At 48.0% G+C, this 11,400-nt stretch overlaps 1 long non-coding RNA gene across 1 annotated transcript; it reads right to left on the minus strand.

Annotated features, from left to right (window-relative positions):
- Window positions 1–1,856: 1,856 nt before the first annotated feature.
- Window positions 1,857–9,802, minus strand: LOC118452139. Its single transcript, XR_004841804.1, has 4 exons — window positions 9,699–9,802; window positions 4,732–6,885; window positions 4,053–4,488; window positions 1,857–3,869 (listed from the first exon to the last, which is right to left on the minus strand). It is a non-coding gene; the product is annotated as an uncharacterized LOC118452139 (long non-coding RNA).
- Window positions 9,803–11,400: the final 1,598 nt, after the last annotated feature.

An 11,400-nucleotide genomic window follows, 5' to 3' on the forward strand; every position in this document is an offset into this window, starting at 1 on the left:
AGTTCAGTTCAGTTCATCCCAGCATCTTGCACTGCTGAATGCAGCCAAAGGATGAAGAGGTAGACAAGAAGCAGGGAAAAAATTAAAAGAAGGCAACGCAGGTGAAGAAGTGAATGAATGAATGGGAATCAAAAGGGAATCAGAAATGCTGAAAATGTCAAAGAGAGACCTCTCAATGCATCACAAAAATAAATACATTTTTAAAAGGATGACAGATCAGACGAATGTAAGGGTTAACAAAAGCAAGGCAGTTTTTAGGAGGAAGTTCACTACAGTGTTGCCATCAATTGGGCACACACAAAAGGTCAGATTCTCCACTGATATTGCTCCACTGACTCCAATAAAATTACTAATTCGCACTGCTGATGAGATTGTACCTGGCTCTATATCTAGCTACCCCTTCTTACGATCTAAGATTTACTGGCAAAGCTCTTGTTGAAGTCAATAGGGCTGTGCTGCTATGCATTTACACAAGAATCCAGCTGAAGTCTTTCCCTCTTTATCTGGAAAATGTAGAAAATGTGCCACTTTTGATGGTGAAGGAGCGATCTGAGGAAATTTCCTCTTTTCTGGTATAGCTGCGCTATGCCTGTTCTCTTCTCTACATCTGGGTAATTGCATTTCAAGCAAAGGCTTTCTAGCCAGAAAAAGGAGGCCCTGCAAAACGAGTTAGAGGAAACCACAAGTTTGGCATCAGAGCCAGCATCCTTCTCTGAATCCTCACGCCGAGTCTGGCTGTCTGAAAAGCTCTGCTTGAAAAGGAGCACAAGATTTCCTCACATGCATGTGACAACAGCTGCAAATATTTCCCCTTGGTCCATCACATGCACACAAATCCATGTTCCGTTGAACCCCCAGATATGTGAAAATACAGCCCATGTTAATAGATACAGCAAGCACCTAGGCGCTGAGGAAAGCATGCAAGTCCATAGTACCTCCTTGTGAAGACATGCACCCATTTACACATGGAGCTTTCACCTCAGATACAACTGGCAGCCCAAGCAATGAGCATACACACAGCATCTGTGGATACCAGGCTGGACTGTGACCTCTGTCGCAGCGTAGCAGAGGTGGAGCTTTCGTCCTTCTGAGTGGCAGAGGGGTACACAAACGAGGCTGCTGCTGCTGACGGAGGAAAGGATTTCAGCTTCAGGCTCTAACAATAGAGGCTTGTCCAAAGGCTCCAGGTTCAGTTCCCACTGATGATCCACCCAGAGTGGTTGTCAGAGCAACCCTGGCCTTAGAGGTAGGGAATTACTGGAAATGACTTCGCAATTATTTGAGCTCACTCAGGGGAATGGTCCAAAGTTGTGCATACACAACCCTCTCCAGAGTGGAGTCAAGTAATCTGAAATCCCACCTGGCCACCTATCCGCACGAGCTTTTACGCAGACCAGAGCCAGAACCAAATCCTGCGTGGTGAAGCAAGAAATCTTTCCTTGGCACCTTCTGCATCCTTCCCCCCCGCCCCGCATTTACTTCCAAGTGAATGCTGTGGTGGTGGAACCGGCCAGCCCGGCAGCGTTGACGTTTTGTGTTTATCCACGCCAAGGGGAGCTGCTCCACGTGATCCTCTTCTACCGACATCCAACCTGTCCGAGTGGGGAGAAAGCTTGGTGACCTCTAGGACAAGCCAGCCACTCATCGACCATACAAATAACGGAACGAGCTTTGTGAGACAAGCTGAGCCGACTTAGGAAACCAATGGGCAATCTCTCAAGGGAAAACAAACAAGCAACGGGGTTAAAAATCACTTCAAAACCATGAAACTGCTAGTGCTAAGCATGCTGTGAATCTGTTTACCGTGTATTTTAATCATGTAACTGATCAGGTCACTGTAACATACACCACATGTTAAGATAGCTGCAGCAGATATAAAACTGGTCTGATTTCACACAGTAAAAATGTCTACATGCAAACAGAAATATATTACATGCATTTCATACAAAGCCTTTCTTCTTATCATTTTAAATACATATCCCAATTGTTTTGCCCAGTTTGGAGCCCACTTGAACATTCTGGGACTGCCCCAAATCCCATATGGGTCAAGAGCTCACTGACTCCAGTGGGTGTTGGATGAGATCCTACAAGATCAAAATTCCTGTAAGGACTAGTGTTTCAGTGTGGTTGGGCTTGCATTCCATACAGAATACACTGTAGTTACACCATCCTTACAGTGTAGCTACAGGGTAACCTTAGAGCTGAGCTGCTACAAACACAGACAGAGAACAAATTTAGCAGCCTGGATGATGAGCAAGTCCAAATACTGTTGTCCACTGCTGCCGAGGCTCCTGTGAAGCATCACCAGTGAATATTCAGCTAGCGTGTTTTGGCCCCTTCTTACCCAGTCGAGTCATTAATCATTCATCTTAATTATCTCAGTGGTATTTTGTGCTCCTCCCCCACCCACGCCGCCTGTCTGTTTGTGGTATCCATCTGTTGTTCCTAATCATATACTTGGACTTGCAAGATCTCTGGAGAAAGGGCCATTTACTCATGACGTGTGCACAACGCTTCACGCACTCCAACCTTGGCCACCGGCTGAGACCTCACATTAGGTCTCACCACAAATCACAGTAGCTAATGATAATCATCAGATACACTGTGCATGCATAGGCACACACATATATATATACACACACAGCATGTATACATTAGGAACGCGCATGCATGTAGAAGTCTACTGGGGACAGGTATGTCTGCGATCAAGGCAGGTGCCACTGAGATCAGGGGAAGGAGGAAAGAGAGGGGCACGTCAAACAGTTCCAAATGTGAAATTTTAGCTGAAACTATCTTCTGCCTGCTCACCCCCTCTAGCTGCAGCCCACAGCTTTGCAGCACCAAAGAGAGAAGGAACCACTCGCTAGAACCTCCGTTACAACACAGCTAGCTGCCCAGCACATGAAAACACCTTTCTGAATCCAACACACCGCATCGTGCACAACGTAGGGGAACACCTAAGATGTTCTGGGGTCCGGTGACAAATGTGCTAACGCCTGCATGGGCTTCCATGGGAGCTGTGGCAGCTTGGCACAGAAGGGAACAGCAATGTCAGTGAGACTCAACAAGTCTTCTCTGGCTTTAAGCTACTTGCCATCTCAAAACTTCCTTTTGATTTGGTGGATATAGTAAAAAATGGCTTGAAATGCTTCTGAAATGTATTTGTATGGGATCTGCACCTGAAATGGAACATTTTGCTGGACCTGGCCTGGAATGAATGATCAGACAAAAATCTCCAGAACTAGTTGTCCTCCATTTTCTTTCACATTTTGCGTGCTGAGATGCACTTCTCCTGCCTTCCCATATTCACAGACACATAGATACCAAGGCAGACAAAGACAAAGTCATCTTCTTTCTTACTTACACTGCAGATCAAACTAAAGCTCAGACATATCCTCTGCCAAACCCCAAGTCCAGTCTGATATTTCAAGCAAAGACAAGCAATGTCTAGGAGGCACAGAGCATCAACAAAGTTTAAGCCCTTGTGTAAACCTGCGTGCACGGAAGAGAAGACACAACTAGGACTAGGTGTGCCAGCTCCCTCCAAAATCCTGTGCTCCACATCAGCCGCATCAGGGATGTGCATGCTCAGAGCTGGTGGGAAAGGCTGTGATTCTGTGTTTCAGTCGGGGCTGAGTACCCAGCCAGCACTTGCAGCCCAATGTGATGGGTCTTCTCCCAGAAAAGGATATCAAGGCACTCTCCATCACTTGTGGCACCATCTCTCATGATGGAAAAGACAACTGAAGGATCTGTTGGCAGGAACAAGGAATTGATTCTGTTCCATGATGAGACTCCCTGCATGTTTTGGGAACAAACAGAGGACTTCACTCTGAAGAGCTGTCATTCTCCCTCCAACACCAAAGTAACTTCAAGAGAGATGGACCCAGGGATTTAAAAAAAAAAAAAAAAAAAGAGGCATCAGGACAAGGCATATACAATGGGTCTGTCTGGTACATTGCTAATGACTATCATCTGGCTGCAACAACGATAGGATGAGAAACTATTTCTTAATGTACACAGAGCAAAGGAAACCCCTTAAGCAAACATACCAGCAGAACAATTAGATGGTTAATCACAACGTTGGCCATGAGAGGTTTTCTCCATTTTTCCACTTCAAAGGAGCAGTGATTGTAAACAGGGTTGCCTCTTCTGGAGAGATGAGTCAGCACCCTGCCCGCGCCGGGGTTATCCTCACACTGCTGCTGTCGCTGTTCAGAGCATGTGAGTGCTCCCCGGGAAGGAGAAATGCTTTGCTTAGCTTGCGGTGCTCCACACCAGATCACACAGCGTTGCTCTCCACAGCCTCCCTCCTGGCACTCCTGAGAGGGTGCTGTGCATGTGGATGGGGAGGGGCCTCTGAGGGGGTTCTCCTACAGAGCGAGTACTCTCCAACTCCAGGTGAGGACAATGGAAGAAAAGCCACTGGATAGATCAGAGGAGCTATGGTACAGTTCAGAGATTTTGCTACCTGTATCCATCTTTGATCTAGGACAGTAGCAGGCTGAAAGGTATCAGCACTCACCACTAAGTCCGTGAGACAAACTGATCAGCTCCTGCTTTTTATGCAGGTCAGCTAGAGATGTTGTATGTGTGCTGGGTAACAGAACGGACTAGAAAATGGAGAAAGTCCCTCCCTTGGTCATGGCTAGCCCTGAAGGATCTTACCCAGACCCAGCAGGAGGTAAGCTCAAGCAGCTGTGCAGGACAGGCACTTTACACAAGTCCCACCTAACACTTCAGAGGGAAAGGTTTGCTCATAGACATGCTGGGATCACAGAAGACAGACAGGTCTCACTCTTCTTTCCACCATGAGGAACAAGTGCTGGTCCATGGTCTGCATCAATCTCTGCCTTTCAAGGAAAGGTGGATGCATCTGTGGGGAGGATGACAGCAGAAGCCCAGGCAGCAGCAGCAGATGAACACACGGTGTTGCTGTTGCCTGTCTCAGGAGACACACTAAAGAGCTAAGAAATGGAAGGGGAAGCATGCCTGTCCTAGGAGGACCAGCAAGTCTGTGTGTGTGACTGTGGGAATTCAACAATGGGCAGGGGTCCCACAAAGCGAACCCTCTTTTCCCCTCACACTCCCTTTGCTTCGTGCTCTTACACAAGTGGTAGTTACAGAATCTCCCACCTGGGTTTGGTGATGACACCCACGTGAGCTACGCCACTAGCATATGCCTATTCCCTACCTTTGTGAAACTACTTCTACACGTCGCTCACCACCCACTCTGCCAAAGGCACGAGCACCAAGAGGGCACACCCTTCTCAGCTCCATTCCTGTACCACCTGTGCCCAGGGGGTCCCACCTGGTCTAAGGTGCTCTACAGGGTGCTGCCAACAAACCAGGTCCTCATCCAGTCTCTCCCACCACGGAACAATCACAATTAGTGGAGAAACATCAATTGACACCAGCTGCAGGATTAGCCTGATGTTTCAATGCACTCTGGTCCTATGACTACCCACAATAACTGTGCGATAGACATTAGGTCTGCCGCAAATTTCCTCCCCGCCTCTGCTATGAGGGCCCTCGGCAACCCAGGGCATCACTGCCCAAAGTGCACTTGCCTAGCAGCTCCCTGGCTCTCCAGAGGACATTGTACCGCAACGACACTTGTTCCCTTCAGCTGTTCTCAATCTCTTAGCAGGGTTTTTCTCTCTCTGCTGGAGCTCTGAGCAGGAAGGAGCAGCCACAGAAGAGCTGGCTTTGCTCAGCAGGGCCTCTGCTCATTTCCTGAGCGCTTTTTGACGTGTTCCGTTTGTGACCAAGCTTGGGCTGGGATCCCAGCTGATATTTTAACTTCAGCCTCAATAGATTCAAACTTCAGCCACTGTAAATAATTTCCTAACATGCACTCCGCCTGCATTTTGGCAGTCTTGCTTGTGTACAGTATATTTATTTATTACTTTTTTTTAATGTTTCTTAGCTTTCTCAGTGTCAGCTGTCAAGAAGAAGATGGCATCTTGGTGAAACTGCCTGATCCTTGGTGAAGTCCGGAGACACCAAATTGGTTTGACAACTCTGTGCCTAATAATAATCACATTCTCTACTTAACGAGAGACAGATGAAGCGGTGTGCCATGTTCTAGGAGATGTTTACAGGACAGAGAACATTGGAACAATTACATGGCTTCAAACCAGGGAGCAATCTACATGAGGAACCTGGTTTCAGCAGTCATCAGGACCAGAAACTAAGCAGTCTGTAAACAAAAAGGATGCACAAATTCTCTGTTGTGGTAATCAATAAGAAATTTTACCCAGTCACGCTGCTTATTCCTAAGTCCTCTCAGAGTTGGCTTATGCCTTAAGACATTGGAATTCCTCACTCAGCCCAGCAAAGCACTTACTAAGCATTTATTAAGCTTGGGCTTCCTTTTACATATGCAGCCAGCTCCAATGGGATCATGAGTGTGTCAAAAGTTTATCAATTCATTACTTAGAAATTGTCAGGCTGAATTTTGCTTAACAGAAATGAGAGAGCTCTTGCACTTTCTTTGCGTGCCTTGTGCTACTGTCATGTCTGCTAGTCAAGAAGGAATCCTCCCACACAACATAAATAGGTACAGACCGCTTGGTCTCAGCCTTGAGGCTCTCTTGTGATGAAGGTTTCTCCAACCATCATTGGAGAAACACAGCACTGAAGAGGTTAACAGAGAGTGGCCTTCCCCTGGTGACTGTCTTTCCTAGCCATCAAAAGGAGGGTTAAACTCTCTGGAAGCAAGTATTCTACACCAAAAAGTCATCAAAAGTGCTGCACACGCCTCTTGTTGGGTGTCATCCATCCCACTGCCGTAACCTTTCATCAGAGTTCCCTTCACAGCATGTAAGAGCTGCACAGACATCTGAGGCCTCCTTCCAGGCTCCCCTTCTCCCGGAGCTTAATCTGAGGGCAAAGAGTGGAAATTCAAAACAAAGAGTAAACAAAAACAAGCCCTTTTAAGTGTAAGCAAGCAACACGTTTGTTTGGAAGCTCCTCGGCTAATTTTACTCCCTGTCTTCTGCTCACTCTGGAATTTCTTTTTTCTTCTTTTTTTCTTCCCTGCCTCGGTAACAAGAAAAAAAAAAGGGTCGGGGTGGGGGAGAAAAAAAGAGAAAGAAAAAAAAATTACTCCATAAGGAATCCTTTGTCCTGTGTCAGGGACCTGCCCAGTTCTGCAACCATAGTGTCAATGGATGAGGCAGGGTGGTCTTATCTCCTGCTAGATACCCATCAGGTATCTGACGGGAAACCACTTCCAACTTTGCTGCTTGCTTCAGATTCAGTAGGTAGATCTGTTACTGGATGGCCCAAACTGAAGCCCCAAACATCTGGAGAGTTTGGCTCCAAGTCAAGGTCTGATCTGAGCTATTCTAGAAATTCCAGTTTTGTCTGGCCCAGAAGTTGTTGGCCATCTGCAGAATGGAAATGGGAGTGGAAACCTGTCATCGCAAGATGGGAGGAGTAGGGAATGAATTGTAGGCAGGCTGCTTTAAGCTCATCAGGCTGGCTACCCAGCTGGCAGAAATCTAGCATAGCTGCAAGACAGTCAGTGGAACCACATGGATTCACACCACCCAAGAATCTAGCCTTCTTCAAAAAAATTCATGGCACTCCAGGATTTAATGGATAGCTGACAGAAAACTTGACATTTATTAAAATGCAATAGCTCTATGCCTTCAGTTTACAGTGGGAGGACATTTCCAGTACGCATGAGAAAACTCCAAGAAGTCCTCCAGCAAACTCAGATTCCTGACACCTGTATTGCTTGGTTGCAGGCACATAATCTAGGAACTTGACCCCTGTTGTGCTTGGTGTGGCCCAAGCAGACAGCAAAAAGATGATCTCCTCCAGAGAGTTTGAAAAACCTAATTTTCAGGACATTTCTTTGTACCTCATAAAGGAGCAAAGAAATACACAACCTCCACTCGTGTATGAGTTGCGCTGCTTGAGGGTCTATCAGACAGTCTTTGCCCATGGTATTAAACCATTCCCTTAAAGGGAATGTGGGGAGGGAAGGAAGGCTTTGGAGGCAGCTATTTTTAAGCCAGGACAGTGTTCTACCAAACCGTGTTGCTTCCAGTTTCAGACAGAGGTCAAAATGTTTTGATGCCACCTTTTTCACATCGTCTGAAGCTTGGGCCGTCCCAGCTGAGGCTGTCACAACCTTCATGCCTGCTAGCCCACATTTGTCCATGATGGACAGGATTATTTGAATGAGGATTCTCAGACACTGAAGAAAATCCCTAAGGATTGACTTCTTTAAAAAAAAGAACAAAACCAAAAAAAAAAGCCCCAAACTATTCAAGGTGACCCTCCATATATGTGATAGTTGTCTGCATAGGTTAGGACATCATTAATATACAGAGTCAAGAAGAAAAGATGCCTGGCATTGAGCTGTCATTGAAATGAAAAGCAGAGACAGAGCCTGCAGTGTTGAAAATGAAGGGGAATGGAGTGTGCAATGTTTCTTTTCTGGGGGTAAAGGGCAAGCTATCATAGGTCTTCCAGGATGTCCTTTGGTACCTGTTTCTGTGTTAATAGCTTCTTTCAAAGTTTCGTCACCAACAGAGGCGCAACTATTTAGTCTGCCTTAGCATTATATTGCACATAGATTCTGGAGGAGAGTCCTAGTCAAGATCCTTAAAAGAACCTAAGCCTTGCAGAAGTTATCATGAGCTGCTTTATATTACCCCTGATTTACCAGCAGGGAAACTGAGGAAGCAGGTGGTAATACACAACACGGTGGTAGATGAGAAGAGAATGTCTCACCCCAGACTTCCAGCCGTTTGGCTCTGCCTACCAGACAATGTTGGCTCCTAGGTAAATAACGGAGCTGTCACACCCAAATGTTATTTTTAAACCGTGGGTATTGGGTTTGGCACAAACTCCAGCAAAGCACAGCACGACCAAGGGAGTCCTGAGGAACAAGTGCCCTGCACAGATGGAGCTGCTTTGGGGAAACCTTCTTGTTCTGCTACATTTATGCAATCAGTTGAATGGGAGCCCAGACTCCAATCTATCAGCTGCACAAGAGCACAGGGAGAGCCTGCATGAGGAGAACATGGCAGGACAGCGGAGCTGGCTCCACCAGCCACCACCTCCTCCACCCTGGTGCCCTGGCCCAAGCCGCGCCAGTCAAATCCATAGGGGGGCAGCAAACCCTTTGCAGTCATGGGACTTCATTCCCAAAATTATTCTCTTCCAAACTCTCTCCCTGGGCAGCTGGAGAGCCCCACACATACACAGCACCTCTGAGAAGGACAGCATGGGCTCTGCAAGCTTGGGGGTGGGGGGAAAGATGGGCCTGCAAAGTCTCTTTGAACTGGACATAGGTGGCCAGTTCAGTTCAGCAACCTAGCTAGGGGGGGACACGGTGCATGTGAGCCCATCAATGGGGCCAGCAGGGCTCTGGGAAAGCAGGTGAGTTGTGCAATGCACAGCTGGGTTCAGGTTTCACTATGGAAACACATGCTGCTTCCATGTGAGACTGCCAGAACCCTTTTGTGGGTCAATGGATGCAGGCTCGCTTTGAGAGACTTGGGGCATACAGGGTCCAAGATGCTTGGGGCTTTTAGAACCGCATCAATATGGCAACAACGCAAGGACAGCCACACTGGCTCAGATCAAAGGTCCATCTACCTCCATATCCAGCTCCCACGGTGACCAACAGCAGAAATGGAGGAAGGAGCATAAGAAAAGGGTGCACATGGACTTACTCCACCCCAGGATGCTCCCCTGCCTCCAGAGGCACACAGCTCCAGCCAGCTTCATGGTACCCCATGCCCGTACACTTCCATCTCACAGCTGCAGCTTTGGCACAAAGCAAGCCTGGATTTAAGAAAGGAGCCAGAACTTGCATTTAATCTGTTTGTGTAGACAGAGCCCAGATGCAGAAGCGGATGGAACTGTACTACAATGAACACAAACCCCTTGTCCATTATAACTAGTTAGCCTGTGAGTGACCCTGACTCTCAGGGTACAAACTTTGTTTCGAGGGCCGTGCTAACTGTGCCCGCTCTCTCCTCTCAGAGGTCTCCAGTCAAGCACCTCTAGAAACTTGCATTCATGCGATGGAAGGCAGGAAGGTACCGTTGTCGTGATCTGTATTGCAGTGGTGCCAAAAGCCCCAGCACAGGTGAGCGTTTGCAGGCCCAGCGCTGAAGGAACACTGTGCAGAGAAGACCAAAAAACCCCACTTTGCTACACCCCATCACTCAACAAAACTGCGAGCCGGCTTTGCTCTCCAGGCAGGCAAGGGAGAGCAGACTAGGAGGCACGCAGGTGACTTACCCAATAGCCCACAGGCCAGTGGTGGAGCTGGGATTATCTCACAGCTTTCCCAATTTCTCTCCCACCCCACCCCAAACTCCAGCCACACTGTCCGTTTCCTGCTTGATTTTGCTTCTCTCCCCCCAGCTGCCTACTGAACAGGCTTCCTACAGTGCCTTTTAGGCAGCTGTCAGGTTTGGATGAGTGTCGCCACTCCATGGAATGGGCTGTCCCCCTCTGCACTGTCCCTGCGTGTGCTCTTAACCCTGATTTCCCACTGAAGTAAATGAGAAAAGAGCAAGACAGATAGCTCCACGGCAGCTGGATGGGAGCTCACCTCCCCTTCTCTACAGGAGACAGTTTTCTCCTCCACCAGCAGCTTTCCCCAGAGACCCTTTTGTCCTCAGCTCCCTCCTGGGGGGGAAAAAAAAAAAAAAATAAAAAAATTCTTCCTTCTCCCTCTACCCTCCTGAAAAAGAGCTAGTTCCCTTCCTCCCAGCTCCTAATCCCTCTGACATGCTTCAGATGTGGGGTTAACCCTAGGGAAGGGTAGATAGGTGAAATGGGCTCACTCTTGTTTCTACTTTTCTCCTTGGGGGTGTGTGTGTGTGAAATCAGTCTCACCCATTCCCTCCAAGCTGCTCCATCATCAAACTGGCGTTCCCCCTCCCTCAGCCCCTAAGCATGCTCTCCAGCTGCTGCTGGCCTCCACTGGTAGCATCCCAGACTAAACAACTCTATCCCCCTTCCTGCAGCTCACCTACCTGCTCTGGCTACTGCCCGCCTGAGCTCAGGGAACAGCCACAGTCACTACACCAGTTCCTAAGCTGTACTGGGCTCCCAGGGAGGGGAGGAGAAAAAAAATCCTCTTCCTGGTGAAGAGAAAGGAAAAGGGAGAGGCTTTGGGAGCAGGTTAAGAAATGAGTGTGCAGATGCAGGGAGATGCAGCCCTAGCAGAAGCCAGCCTTGTCAAAAGACCTCTCCATGCTAATGCTAGCAGAGGGGTGCCTGCCATCTCAACCCCTCTGCAGCAGTAGCCTACCCAGCCACGTCTCCCATCTCCATTTACCTTACAACAGCATCCTTCCCCCAGGATCCCATACAGTGATCTTTAAAAAGCCTTCTGTCTGGCCCAGCTGTGCAGATGCC

This window comes from Egretta garzetta, unplaced genomic scaffold (genome assembly GCF_000687185.1).
Source record: "Egretta garzetta isolate BGI_Z169 unplaced genomic scaffold, ASM68718v1 scaffold44, whole genome shotgun sequence".
NCBI lineage: Eukaryota > Metazoa > Chordata > Aves > Pelecaniformes > Ardeidae > Egretta > Egretta garzetta.